The sequence below is a fragment of the Diceros bicornis genome, chromosome 11, assembly GCF_020826845.1.
Source record: "Diceros bicornis minor isolate mBicDic1 chromosome 11, mDicBic1.mat.cur, whole genome shotgun sequence".
NCBI classification, from domain to species: Eukaryota; Metazoa; Chordata; class Mammalia; order Perissodactyla; family Rhinocerotidae; genus Diceros; species Diceros bicornis.
In genome coordinates this window covers 3,543,217-3,558,333 of record NC_080750.1, presented here as the reverse complement: position 1 = coordinate 3,558,333, position 15,117 = coordinate 3,543,217, and positions in this window count along the sequence as shown.

Below are 15,117 nucleotides of genomic sequence, written 5' to 3'. Positions count from 1 at the left end.
TACCACCTAATGAGCACTTATTGCCAAGCACTTTACAACAAAGCTACATGGCAGGTCTTTTATTTCCTTTTTTGTAGGCAAGGTAACAACCTCAGAGAGGAGAAGAAACATACTCAAGGGCACACAGCTCATACATACACACAGCTCATCAGATTCATCTGATTCTCACCTTATCATCTTTTTTCTTTGTTTTTGCCTTTATTATCTTTTAAAATATATTTGCTATGTACAAAAATGTAATATCTATAATTGTTAAAGCTAAATAATAAAATGTGTGTCCACATCCCATCATCTAATTTGGGACTTAGGAACTAGCAGAGTCAGCACCGGTGCATCTCCCCAAGTGCTGCTCCCTCTACCACACTTTGGCCTCCCCACTCCCAGAGGTCACCACTATTTTCGGTTTTGTATTTATCATTCCCTTGCTATTTTTTAGTTTTTTATTTCAAAACAATTTAGAGCATGGAAAAGTTTAAAGAATATTACAAAAAGTTCCTGTATGCCGTTTACCAGATTCAACGACTATCATTTTGCCACATTTGCTTTTTCCTTCTCTTTCATTATGCAAATTGTTATTGTTATTTCTGAACCATTTGAGAATAAATTGCAGATACATGCCCCTTTGCCTGTAAATACTTGAATGTATCTAAAAACAAGGACATTCAATTATCAAAATCAGAAAATTTAACAGTGACACTTTAGCTAATCTATAGTCTATTTTCAAATTCCACCAGTTGTCCTAACAAAGTGTCCTTTCTAGCTATCCTATCCACCCTGCACGACACTCTCTCACCGGCCGTAGGATCTAATCCAGGATCACACATTACATCTAGTTGTCTCTTCAGTCTCCCTGAATTGGGAAGACTTCCTCAGTCAGTCTTTGTGTTTCTTGACCTTGACATTTTTTAACAGTTCAGGCTAATTATTTTGTAGACTGTCCCTCAATGTGGGTTTTCTTCATGATTCTCTTCAGGGGATGTTTCTTTATAATTAGATTTAGGTTTATGAATTTTTGGCAGAAATACAATACAAGTGAGGTTGTGTCTTTTTCAGTGCAACACTTAGGAACCATATAAAGTCAGTTTTCTCCATTTTTGGTGAAGTCAACTTTGATTAGTTGGTTAAGGTCATGTCTTCCAGGTTTATCCACTCTGAAAGTGGATAAACCCTTTGCAATTAGTAAGTAATTTGTAAGGAATTTGTAGAGAGATACTTTGAGACTATGTAACTATCCTGTTCTTCATCAAATTTCAACCCAATAGTTTTGGCATCCATTGACGATTTTGTCTGAATCAATTATTACTACCGTGGTTGCCGAATGGTGATTTTCTACCTCCATCATTCCTTCTACCTGAGATTCTTCTATGAGGGAGAACTTTTCCTTCTTTCCTATTTATTTACTTATTATCAGTAGAAATTCATCTATTTATTTAATCTCAGCATGAACACTCCTCACTGATCAGCACTACCACCTCCGTCGTGTATCAAGTCCATATGTTCTTGGGTCTTTCTGGGCTCTCTCTTTTGCTCAGTTGGTCATTTGGCCTTCTCCGTGCCAAAACAACACTGTCTTAATTATTATGGCTTCATCATTACCTCCAGTGTCTGGTTGGCCATGTTCCCTCTTTTTATTGAGGAGTGCCTTGCATAGTGTTACTTTTCCATATAAATATCAGAATTAGCTGTCATGTTTCACAAAAACGTCTGTTGATATTTTGATTGGAATTATATTAGCTCCTAGGTCAATTAGGGGAGAATTCACTTTTTTTTAAAATTAAGCCTTCCTTTCCAGGAACATAGCATATTTCTCAACTTACTTGGGTCTTCTGAATGTCTTTTAATAATGTTTTATAGTTTTTCTGTCCAGGCCTTATTCATCTTTTATTAGATTTAATTTTAGATATCTTGTTTTTGAGTTATTTAAATGGAATCTCTTTTTAAATTGTGTTTTCTATGTGCTTGTTATTATAGAAATGTTTTCTGAGTACTTGTTAGATTTTATAGAAATGCAACTAAATTTTGCATATTGATCTTATGGTAAATTCTTATTATTTCCAATAAGTTGTCTTCTAGATATTTTATGTAGACTATCACATCATTTGTGAAATAATGAAGTCCTTTGTCTTCCTTTCCAACATTCCATCTCCGATTTATTTTCTTGTCTTTCAGTGTGAGGTTAATAAAATGAGTAGGAGAGCCTGTACAATCCTGGGGCTGTTGTTCTACTACCCATATCCATCCTGGTCCCCACTACAGTTTGGCACCATCTGGTGGTAACTGTCCGCTCCAGCTTGCGTATTGATGGGACCGACTCAGGGGCTGCAGTTGACTGGACTTCAGGAAATCATTGACAACTCCAGGAAACTCCTGGCTAGACGGTACCAGTTTTGTCGGTCCACTTTGGGAATACTGAGTTGGGAGACTACTGAGCAAGCAGGATTCAAACTCCCCTCTGCGTTTGGTGCTATTTTCCTGCCTGGCTCCCCACTCCACCCCATGCCCTTAACCTCAGAAGACAAGATCTTCACCCTCACTTCTCCCTCCATTGCACTTGTGGGGTTGGGTGGTAGATGGGAGCAGACCATCTACTCTATAATCTCAGAATGCATGATATCCTGCGTGTATTTTCAATCATATATTTTATTTAACCCAGTATACCCAAAGTATTATCATTTCAGTAAGGTACTCGTTTAAGAAATTTACTAGTATTAATTCATTTAACCCTCATTTTACCTATTAACCCCATTTTGCAGATTAGGAAACTATAGCGGAAAGATGTCAAAAAATTTGACCAAGGTCACATAACTAGGTAGATTTCTGAGCTGGGATCAGAACTCAAGCTGTTACTATAGTCTTTCTAATTCTCATTACAAGTGGGGGAAACCAAATCTTGTTTTTGGCGAAAGAGAATTTTATTCTTGCTTCTTTTTATGCTAGTGATTTTCAACCTTCTTCATGTGGTAATTGGCTTTTTGCATTTATTCTTTAGTTTATTGTTCATATACTTTGTCTATTTTTGTCTTAGAGTCATAAATGATCTTTTGTATTAAAAGCTCTTTGCCTTAACTATAATAAAATGTATTTTTATTTAATACATTTTATATTGTACTTGAGATGAAATCCCAGTTAACATTTTAATTTCCTAAGGAAAACTAGAAAATTTATACAACAATTTCCTTTTCAAAGAAAATGCACCGCTGGTTTCCCTCATCCTCACTATAAGGAAATTCTCAGCTATTATTTTCCAGTCCCTGAGCTCAAATTTCCAGAAGAAAAACACATAAAGAAAGAAAACATGTATGTATCCTTCTGTTGTGTATATTATGTGAAATGTCATTTCTGGATCTCTGTGAAATTAAATAAAAATTTATTAGTTATGTCAAAGAACTAAATCCACTTAAAATGCCACAAACAGAATGTGAAATAATTAATAAATAGACACAATTTATATTTCTGTTATTTTAAGGGAAACAAAATTCAAAAATTTTTTAAAAAGGTGAAGACTAGTTATCATGCAAAGTAAAAGGAATACTTTATGTTCAAGAATGAGCCACTATAGAATTCCTTTATGGAGAGATCCAAAGGCTTATTTGATTTTTAAAACAAAACCAAGCAAAAGTTTAGGAAAGAATCATACACCGGCATTTTGAGGCTCTCAGCATTTGAGGTGATCAGAAACCAAGTTTTAGGAACACAGCACAGTTTAGGAATGTTGCCACCTAGTGTTCACCTTTAGAACCGTCGCACTAAAATTAGCGCAATCTAAACAGATTCTTTCAAAATGTAGTTATCTGGACTCTTTGAAGTTGGAGCCAGAGTTCAAGAGAGTTTCCTGAGGTAACTGAGCAGTTCTTAAAATTAAGGAAAGAAAGGAGGAGGTTCCTAACGATGCGTGTGTCCATATATGTGAGGACAGCACTGAGCGAGGGCAGACAATGGAAAGAGAATGTGGCAAATGCACAGGAACTTTAGGGAGAATGAGGAGTGTGAGGAGAAGGTTGAGGGTCAAATCTTCCAAGTGGTAGGAATATGTATTGGATGGGAAATTAAAAAAGTAAAATGTATTGGACATTTGCAACTTTTGAAGGATTTTTGTTTTAGATAATAAAAGCTACCATTTGTTGAGTGTTTAGCCAGATATTCTGAATGCTTTGCATGTGATACATATTTGACTTCTATAATTACTCTGTTAGTTAGCCCCCATTTTATTTTATTTTATTTATTTTTTTTGTGAGGAAGATCAGCCCTGAGCTAACATCCATGCTAATCCTCCTCTTTTTGCTGAGGAAGACCAGCTCTGAGCCAACATCTATTGCCAGTCCTCCTCCTTTTTTCCCCCAAAGCCCCAGTAGATAGTTGTATGTCATAGTTGCACATCCTTCTAGGTGCTGTATGTGGGACACGGCCTCAGCATGGCCGGAGAAGCGGTGGGTCGGTGCGAGTCTGGGATCCAAACCCCGGGCGCCAGTAGCGGAGCGCGTGCGCCTAACCGCTAAGCCACGGGGCTGGCCCTGCCCCCATTTTAAAGATGAGAAAATTGAGGTACAGAAGGTTTACAAAGCTGGTAAGTGGCAAAACTGTGATTTGTCTAAACCAGACGCTGGCTCCAATGTCTGTGCTCTTAATCCATGTGCTCTACTTCCTTCTACAATAAGTACAGAACTTATAGGCTGGAGTAACCATATAACATTCGATAGAAAGTTTAGTCAATTATCCAAATAATTTTGACCAAATTTTATAATTTTTATTATCTGAATTTGGTTTTGCACTGATAAACTCATCGATCAATAACTCAGTTTTCCCTTTTAGATGTGTGCTATATTCCTGGTAAACTTAAGCACATAAATTTGTCTTTCATATAAAAATATTACAGTACTCTGCTTTTATTTGTGGAGTGTGTCTGTTAACTTCTTCTTCAGTAGCAATGGTAGATATCTTCTCTTCAACTCTTGGTCCGCTTTGTGACCCCGGCACAACTGTGGTCACCATTATGGGTTGGGTTGGGTTCCCCTCAAGTTCATATGTTGAAGTCCTAACCCCCAGTACCTCAAATGGGACTGTATTTGGAGATAGGGTCTTTAAAGAGGTAATTAGGTTAATATGAGGTCATTAGGGTGGGCCCTAATCCAATATGACTTGTGTCCTTAATAAGAAGAGGAAATTTGGACACAGACAGTTACAGAAGGAAGACCATGTGAAGACACAGGGAAAAGACAGCCATCTGCAAGCCAAGGAGAGAGGCCTCAGAAGAAACCATCCCTGCCAATACCTTAATCTCAGACTTCTAGCATCTAGAACCGTGAGAAGATAAACCTCTGTTGTTTAAGCCCCCAGTCTATGGTACTTTGTTTTGGCAGCCCTCAGAAACTAACACAGTCACTGTATTAACCATGGTCTTAGTTTACAAACAAAACACTCTTGCTAGTTTAAGCAGAAAAAAGACATTTCTTAAGGAATGTTAGTTGGCTCAGAGAATCTTTGGAGGACTAGAGAGCCAGGTTTGGCGGCTGTACATTCAGAAACAATGCCCAAACCACGTTGTGAGATTGTGCTAGTAAAGACTCCAGTGAAACCAGACACTAAGTACAGGCCACTCACTGTGGACATGAGACACTAGGACTTCCATCTTCTGACCATGAAAGATAAAATCTCAGCTGCTACCTTTGCCAAGAAATGGATTTCCTGCAGCCTTGCCTGTCCTGTAGCTCACTGCTGGTTTGACGTCTCGCGTGGGTGTGTGAGTGGGGGAGCCTGAGTTCCGTGCTGCAGCCTAGCTCTGAGTGGACATGGGAGAGTGAGCTTTCTGACTTCTCCCTCTGGAGGAGGATCAAAAGGCAGGAAATTGCCTAGACAGGGAAAAGGTACCCAAAGGGTGGTGGTAGGCCAGAAAAGGCACATAAAGGAAATCAACATTAAAGCCTCAGTAGTATGACCTTTGACCAGCTGCTCAGATGGTACATTTCTCTGAGACCTAGTTGTCATTTCCATAGTCCTTATGCTTTTCTTGAATCTTGAATTAAATTTTAATTTTCATTGGATAAAACTCTCTCTTGTCTACAATTCAAATAACTATCAAGCACAAATAGCTGGACTCCTCACCCCACCTTGTTGTGTACTTTTGTAAGAAAGAAAAAAATTAGGCAGGTTAATATGAAGATGTTGCTTGCCAAGTGTTCATTCCTCCTTATGCTGGTAAAAGGACCTCCAGCTTGCCCCAATAAATCATCCCTTCCCCTGTCTTTCCCTATGGTTTGTGTGGGGATAACGTCCCCTACTCTGCTATTCCTGCCAAGTTCCAGAAGAATATGGCTCAGTCTGGCCACCAGAACCTACACATACCGTCCCTCCTCCCAGCCCTGTGATTAGCTCCAGAATAGGTAGGCACACTGTCTGGGACAGACTTGCATCTCTCTAGCTCCTCTCTTTGTGCTAGAGTTGCTGGACGAGGACGGAAGCCTGGACCAAACTCATACACCTTGAGAAGCACTTTCCCAAGAGTAAAGATGACACACAGGAAAGTAGAGCCAGGAGATAGAAACAGAGTCCTAACATCCCTTGAGCCCCTAAAACAGCTATGCGCGAAGCTTGTGCTGTGTCTGGAATTCTCAGTTCCTATGCCAGGAAGGTCACTTTCGGTTAAATCCACTTGAGTGGAATTCTTAGTTCCTATGCCAGGAAGGTCACTTTCGGTTAAATCCACTTGAGTGATTTCAGTCACTTGCAACCAAAAGACTCTTGGCAAATTTTATTGCTTAAATAAAATAGTTAATTACTAAGTGTAGATTTTTCCCTGATAATTCTGCCTTAACAAACATTTAGAGTACCTCTAATTTGATGTCCAATTGAAAAAACTTGGCCTTGTTTTTATACAAGTGTGTATATAGCACACACACACAGGAAAAATGGAATAAATATATCAAAGATTGTATTCATCTTGGTTTCTTTCTCTTTAGGTAAAACAACCTTTTTGGGATTTGATAAGAGATAAAATGTACTTGTATGTATTTTTCTGTATTTTTGTTTTATCCGGGTTTGCTCTCAAATGTAACAGAGAATTATTTTGCTGTTCAGTGTTTGGAGGTCAGCATAGCGTTGACTGCACTTATGTTGTTTCTTTTTAACATGTGTGGCTTCACTCTCCTCAGGTTTGACCTTCCAGTCTCTTTCCTACATCTGACTATTCCAGCTTAAATGCTGCGGTATAAACACATATTTAGTAGAGGAGAATTACAATCGCATCTGTGCTCCTGTAAGAATTTATGAGCTCTATCAAGTAACGTTAGTGCCCTACTTAACTTGGTTTCATCTTCTACCTTGCAGGGCCTAGTTATAACTGTCCTTTGTCTTCTAACCATAAATCAGTTCCTACTAAACTACTCTTAAGAGCAAATGTTCTATTGAAGGAAACAGATCACTATCACTAGTTTAAATCTAAATTTACTTTGGAGGAAATATTTCATTAAAGGTGCTGTACCTGAATACATCAAGAAGCTAGTTCTTGCGCTGTGTTTCTGCATAAATTACAAACTGCTGCATAAATGAGAGCCCTGGAGAAACTACAGACATAAGCACTGTCTTAATCTGTTCCTGCTGCTATAACAAAATACCACAGACTGGGTGGCTATGAACGATGGATGTTATTTCTCACAGTTCTGAAGGCTGGGAAGTCTAAGATAAGGGTGCCAGCACGGCTAAGTTCTGGTGAGAGCCCTCTTTTTGGTTCATAGCCCCTGCCTTCCCACTGTGTCCTCACATGGTGGAAGGGGCTAGGGAGCTCTCTGAGGTTTCTTCTTATAAGGGCACTACTCCCATTCATGAGTGCTCTACTCTCATGACCTAATCACCTCCCAAAGGCCCCGCCTCATGATACCATCACCTTTGGGGGTTGGGATCCAACATACGATTTTCAGGGGGACACAGACATCCAGAACATAGCAAGCGTGATGACACGTTGGTTTGAACAGTAGACACTTTGTCTTGAACGCTCCACAATGCCTTCCTTTCTTCTAGCTTTTCCTTTAACAACGTTAACTTTGTGTTTTATTGGACACAACCTTATTAGTATGACTTTTCATATTGAAATGTGTTCCTATAATTTAAATTCTTATTCTACAACTCTTGCTTTCGTGAATTTCATTTACCAAAACACCTAAGTGGAATAATTTCCGTGTGAATATCTGGAAGTCGTGTCCAATAAAGTTAAGCAGGAATACAGTTTTTATGTAAGGAGTGAAGAGCTGTGCTGTAGGATCTTGTGGGCATCTTATGTTGCTAGACTGCTCAACCCAGAAAGGGGCAAATCCTAAAATGGGGAAGATTTTCACTGTTACCACACGGTAACACAACATCTGGTCTTTTGGCTAGCTTGTGTGAAATGAACGCAAGGCTTCCTCAGAACCCAACCTCACAGACAGGCAGACCCGTGTGACCCACCTAGCATTCTGGACATCCAGGGAGGAAGGGATTAGAGGTTAGGAGAAGGCTGGACGCAAGGGAAGGGGAAAAGAGGAGGAGGAGGAAGAAAGAGACTTGTGTTTAACTGTGTGTAACATGGTATTCCTGTGGGGTAATTAGCGTCCCCAAGCTTGTAAATAACAGGATAATGTTCTCTCACTGAAATTAGGACCTTGTTTTTATGTTAGAAATTTATAATTTCTGAATTGCTATTGATACTTATTGCAGCCTAAACAAGTAGATGTGCTTTTAAATTAGATTTGCCTATTATGAAAAAATGGATGTCTCAAGTTCAATCCAATTTTTTCTTAGTTCTTTATTGTATGAAAGTATTTTAATTTTGTTTACTCCAAAAAATACGCACAATTAAATTGGCTTCTCTGTGATTAAATATCGCATAACTTTGATTTTTAATTTTTACTGATAAAGTGGTTATTTTCAAAAGTAAATGAAGGCAAATGATTGTAGTAAACAGTGAAATTATTTAAGAATTTATAAATAAATCGCTAATGTATTTCCTCTAAAATAGGTCATTTCTGAAACAGACAGGTATTTGTAAATATAATTTAGGCATAATATATTAAGTTTATGCAATATTTTTTCCAAAATAGTTAATGTATTTTTTGTTTACCTATTTCTGCCTAACAAACTTAGTGGCTTAAAACAACCACCATTTTACTGTGCCTCACAATTCTGTGGACTGGGGTTTGGCCGTGGCTTGTTTATTTCACTACGGGGACTGGAACGTCCAGGCCGGCGGCTCCACTCACGCCTGCCGCTTCAGCTAGGATGGACTGAGTGACGGGTCTGCCTGAAACGGCTCTCTCGGGTCAGCTATTTGGGGTTTGGTTGGGTTCCCCGGTCCTTTCCGTGTAGTAGCAGAGCCTCTCTTTCCTTGTGTCGCCTCTCCCTGTTGTGCTTCTGGCAGAATAGCCAGACCTCCGAAGTTGTCACAGTCACTTGGAAATGACGCACAGTCACTTCTGCCACGTTCTGTCAGCCTGGATTCAGTGTGGGAGAGGACTGACTACACAGGGTGTGCCTCCCAGGAGGGGAGGGGAGGTACCCTGCGGAGACTAGCTGCTACAGCACGTGTCCTTGACAACGTCATTTCCTGGGTCCTCAATGGTAAAATGGAGTGTCTCTCAGGATGTATCTTTTGCGTATCTGAGGCTTAAGAACTGCTTTTCAGAAAAAGAGTACCCAGTTCAATAAATTTGGGAGAGAGTGCAAACGACAGTCCTTCTCTTGAGCTTATAATGTCTTCCTAAAAACAGTAAGGATGTTGCCGTATAAAAATCTGTTTACTTTCACCTGGCATTTCCCAAACATTTAAGTGTGTAGAACTGTGCCTGGCACTTAGTAATACCTTAGAAATATTTGCTGAATGAGATTTATCACAGGACCCTTTTTCAAAAAACACACATTGACTTTATAAAGAATTGATGTTTCCAAAGGAAGGAACTTTGGGAAAAACAGGTCTATTACGCAAGAGAGGAGTATGTGATTCTGAGTTTCTTCCTGACCTATAACCCCCATTAGGTGCTTCCTAATGAATTAGTTGTTGTACTTTAGACTACATGACCCCATCTCCTGGTTGCAGGAGACTAGACTCCAGATGGGCACCTGACCCAAAGGCAGCTATATACAGGCTGGCCAGCAACTTAAAAAATATCCTGGCATGAGACTTTTACCAACATGGGTAGCCCAAATTGGATTGTGATAGGCAGACCAAATTGGATCCTGTCACTTGGGTAGTTTGAATGTGAGGAAATCAGTTAGCTGGTAGAGGCAGAAGCAGGGAATAAATGAGTTTCCATTCTATGGAGACCTAGGGTGCTATTTCTTCATTATCCTGTTGCATGGCTGCTGAAAAAACTTCCTCTTTCCTTTTCATTGCCATCTTTTAAATAAAACCCCACCTATGTCTAAGGGTAGCCCATCTATGTCTCCATTTCCCACTATCTGAAAGAGTCTAATCAATACACGATGCCAGGGAGAGAGGCCGGTACTCTCTTATTCAGAATGAGAAAACACTCTATTCAATTGTCTGGTCGGGGGAGAAGTGCCACTATGACATGTCCCTTCACAAGCATGCAAACACAGCAGGAACCCCTCCTAGGGGACCCAACCATAGGTAGGACAGGGGCGGCTGGCAAACCAACCGTTCAGGCAGTTTTTTCAACTGTTGTAGGAAGCTCTTTGATCAATAGCTGCAGAAGAAACTGGCTACGGGTGAGAATTTTTCTTTAAAGGATCTCAGAAATATATGCGGAAAATTCTAGTTCTGGATAAGTTATTTTCCCCCATTGACTACCAGAAAGGAATAACGAGGTAATTAATTATAGAAGGAAGGTGACAGGTGGAAGGAGAGAGCACATGGACACCAGTGAAGCCAGAACAGTTGTGCCAAATTTAGCTAATTACTAAAGCAGAGCTGTTCTAGGGAATGATGGAAAACCAGGAGAAAGGGTTGCTGGCCAGGGTGGTGGAGTCAAAATGCAACCACTCCCTAGGGTATTCATTAGGAGAGGGTGGTGAGGAGCAGGGAACGGCACCCAGAGAATTCAGTTGAAGTCCACAGAAATGCCAGGTCTAGAATGTCAGTGAGAAGAGGTAGAAGATGGACATCAGAACACCACGTCCGTCAGTGGCACAGCTGCACTTTTCATGAGGGAAAGAGACTAAGCCGAGATGCCAGGAGTAAGCAGAACTTGCCTGCCGTTGTTGTCTGGCCAGGCTTGGGGGATGCTGAGCATTTGGGGATTCAGCACAAGAGAGAAACGTGTTTGCTTTGGAGTGCCAGGATTTTATTTTATTTTTAATAGTCTTTATTTTTTAGAACAGTTTTATATTTACAAAAAAATTAAGCAGGTGGTATATATATACATATATCCCACACTCAGTTTTCCCTATTAGCATTTTTCCTTAGTATGGGACATTGTTACACTGAATGAACCAATACTGATACATTATTATTAACTAAAATCCACAGTTTATTCAGATTTCCTTAGTTTTTACCTAATTTATTAGGGCCCCATCCAGGACACCACATTACATTTAGTTGTCAGGTTTCCTTAGGCTCCTCTTGACTGTGACGGTTTCTCAGGCTTTCCTTGTTTTTGATGACCTTGACAGTTTTGAGGAGTACTGGCCAGGTATTTTGTAGGTTACCCTTCTATTGCAATCTGTCTGACATTCTCCTCATGATTTGACTGGAGTTTTGGGTCTTTGGAGGAACGTCACAGGGGTAAAGGGTCGTTTTCATCACGTCACCTCAAAACTACATACTATCAAGGTGATTTATCACTGTTGATATCGATCTTGATTACCTGGATGAAGTAGTTTTGTCAAGTTTCTTCACTGTGAAGTTACTCTTTTTCTCTCCATTTCCATAATGTACTACTTGGAAGGTGGTGTGCACAGCTCACATTTAAGGAGTGGTGATTTATGCTCCCTCTCTTGAGAGTCAAGTATCTACATAAATTGTTTGGAATTCTTCTGCATGGGAAATGTCTCTTCTCCCCATTTATTTATTTATTCGATCACGTATTTGTATCAACATGGGTTCACATATTTGTTTTACACTTGTGACAATCCACCACTACTTGATTTTGTTGCTCAGGTTGTTCCAGGCTTGGCCATTGGCAGCTCTCTCATCTGGCTCCCGTGCTCTTTTCACAGACCCGCATGCATATCGTTTTGCTGTTTCGTTTTGTTTTTGTTTTTTGTGCTTCCTTACTTTCTGACACTCCAAGGTGTTCCGGGCTCATCTTGCATATTTCCTTGCTAGTCTTAGAATCAGCCATTTCTCCAAGAAACCCTGGCTCCTTTTATTGGAAATCGTATTAGAAACCAAGATCTGAGCATTAGGTGTACTCATTGCTACTGAGTTGTTTCTTTTGAGCCCTCTCAGCCGACAGAGTAAAGAAATACACGTGTGTATTTCACTTATGTATGTACTCACATCTGTAAATATTTCTATATGTAATTATCTATATCTATATTAAGCTAAACATGAGTTCTCACTAATGTCTCCCATTCTAACCCATTACCACACGGATCATTCTAGCCTCCTGCCAACCTGCACCCCTTGCTGATCCCACTCCAACAGTGAGAAACTTGGCTGTCACTTTGTGCCATCCATTCATGTAATTGCTCAGCTCCATTATACACGTACAGCAGCATCACAATTGTTAACCGGCACCCTCATCCATCGACTGGATCAACTAGAGCACAGGGCTTATGTGCAGCTCCTTTGCCTTTAGTTTTACAGACTCCACTCATTTCCAAATTTACTTAGGAACCCCACTCCCCTTTAGTGAACTATAAGGAAATGAAAAGGACGGAGGAGTAAATTTACAGATTAAAATAGTTTTAAAGACATATCTTGCTTTTGAAATTGTCAATTCTACACTGTCCAGGAACGTACATTTAAATGGTGAAACAAATAAACAAAAAAAGCAAAGAAGTTATTACTATAAAAGTAACCACATAAAAAAGCAACTTCTATTTCTGGGCAAAGTATCAGAGATTGGATATATTCTCCCACCTGAAACAACTAAAAAAACCCCAACAAAATAATACATGAAACAATGGTTTTCAGACCTTGGATACCAGGCAGTGCAGGACAGTGATCCTTGAGAGATGGGGAAATAGAGGAAGTAAGCCCTACAATTGCTTCAGCTTACTATCTGGAGAGAGTTTCCAGGCTACAGTGCAGGGAGGGGGAACCCAGGCAGAGACCAGTGTTGCCCCTGAGTTAAAAAGTTGGAGCTGGGAATCTGGGAGACAGGGTACAATACTTGAGAGAAGAGAGCTCCAGAGATGGTAGAAAGTCTACCAGTGCAAAGAAAAGTGAGGAAAATGACAGAGGACAGAGAAAAATACCACCCAAAAGCAAAGGCAAAAAGGCCTGGAGCTCACAGCCTTTGAATGACAACAGATCGTGTTCTCACTAGCCAGAGTGGAAAACCTTGGCACTGGGCAAAGTACTCAAAATGGTGTCCTGAATGGTGGGGTGCAATTAGTCATAGACTACAGGTTGCTCTAGTACCACCTAATGATGCTAACAACAAGCTTTGAAAGGATTAAATTGTTTCCAGGTAATTTAACTGTGACCCAGAATAAAGCTCAAGAATATTTATAGGAATACAAAAATATTCAGCATTCAGTAATGTAAAATTCACAGTATCAGGGGGTCTGATGAGAAGAAAAGAGGAGAGACGAAGATATGACCCATAATGAGAAAAATGAATCAATAAAAGGATATGTAAACACAGATAACAGAATTAGTAGATAAGGACATTAAAACAATTATTTTACATTTTTCAAACAGATAGGGGAAAGATTGCTCATGTTAAATGGAGGCATGGAAGATATATATATATATATATATATATATATATATATATATATATTTTTTTTTTTTTTTTTGTGAGGAAGATTGGCCCTGAGGTAACATCTGCCAATCCTCCTCTTTTTTTTTGCTGAGAAAGACTGGCCCTGGGCTAACATCCATGCCCATCTTCCTCCACTTTATGTGGGACGCCGCCACAGCATGGCTTGACAAGCGATGCATCCGTGCGCGCCCAGGATCCAAATCAGCGAATCCTGGGCAGCCACAGCAGAGCAGACGCACTTAACCGCTTGCGCCACCAGGTGGGCCCCAAGACATATTTTTTAAAAAAGACCCATGCTGAACTTCTCGAGATGAAAAATAAAATGTTTGTGATGGAAGATATAGAAAATTTTCAGGGCCTGCCCTGTGGCTTAGTGGTTAAGTGAGCATGCTCCGCCACTGGCGGCCCGGGTTCGGATCCCGGGCATGCACCGACGCACCGCTTGTCAGGCCATGCTGAGGCCGCGTCCCACATACAGCAACTAGCAGGATGTGCAACTATGACATACAACTATCTACTGGGGCTTTGGGGGGAAAAAAGGAGGAGGATTGGCAATAGATGTTAGCTCAGAGCTGGTCTTCCTCAGCAAAAAGAGGAGGATTAGCATGGATGTTAGCTCAGGGCTGATCTTCCTCACCAAAAAAAAGAAAATTTTCAAAACAGTAACAAGAGAACAAACAACTCAATTAGAAAATGGAGAAAAGATCTGATCAGACCCTTCACCAAAGAAGATACACAGATAGCAAATAAGCATATGAAGAGATGTTTAACATTATTAGTCATTAGTGAAGTGCAAATTCAAACCAAAGCACATGTCCACACACAGACTTGTAGATGAATGTTCATGGCAGCTTTATTTGCAAGAGCCCAAAACTGAAATTACCCAAATATCCTTCAATGGCTGAATAAACAAATCATGGTATATGCATATGTCAAGAGCTTAGCTAAGCTGCTCCATGGTGTTGTGCCTGGTATCCATTTTGTTTGGCCAGGCGGCCTGCAGGGACCTTAAACTGACCCAGCAGATATAAGTCCCTGATGTGACTTCCCCAACAGCCCTGTGATCATCGGTCTCCCCTGACTCCCAGGACTTTCCTCTTGTGTGTTGCTTAGATAAGACCCCGTGGAGTTTTCCAAAACCCCATTCTTTTTGGTTTGAATTGACCAATCCGGCCTTAGCCTGGGAACCCCAGAGCACTCCACCTGTGGACCCTAATAAATCACGTGCCCCAGGTCCTATCTCTCTCTCTGCCTGCACACT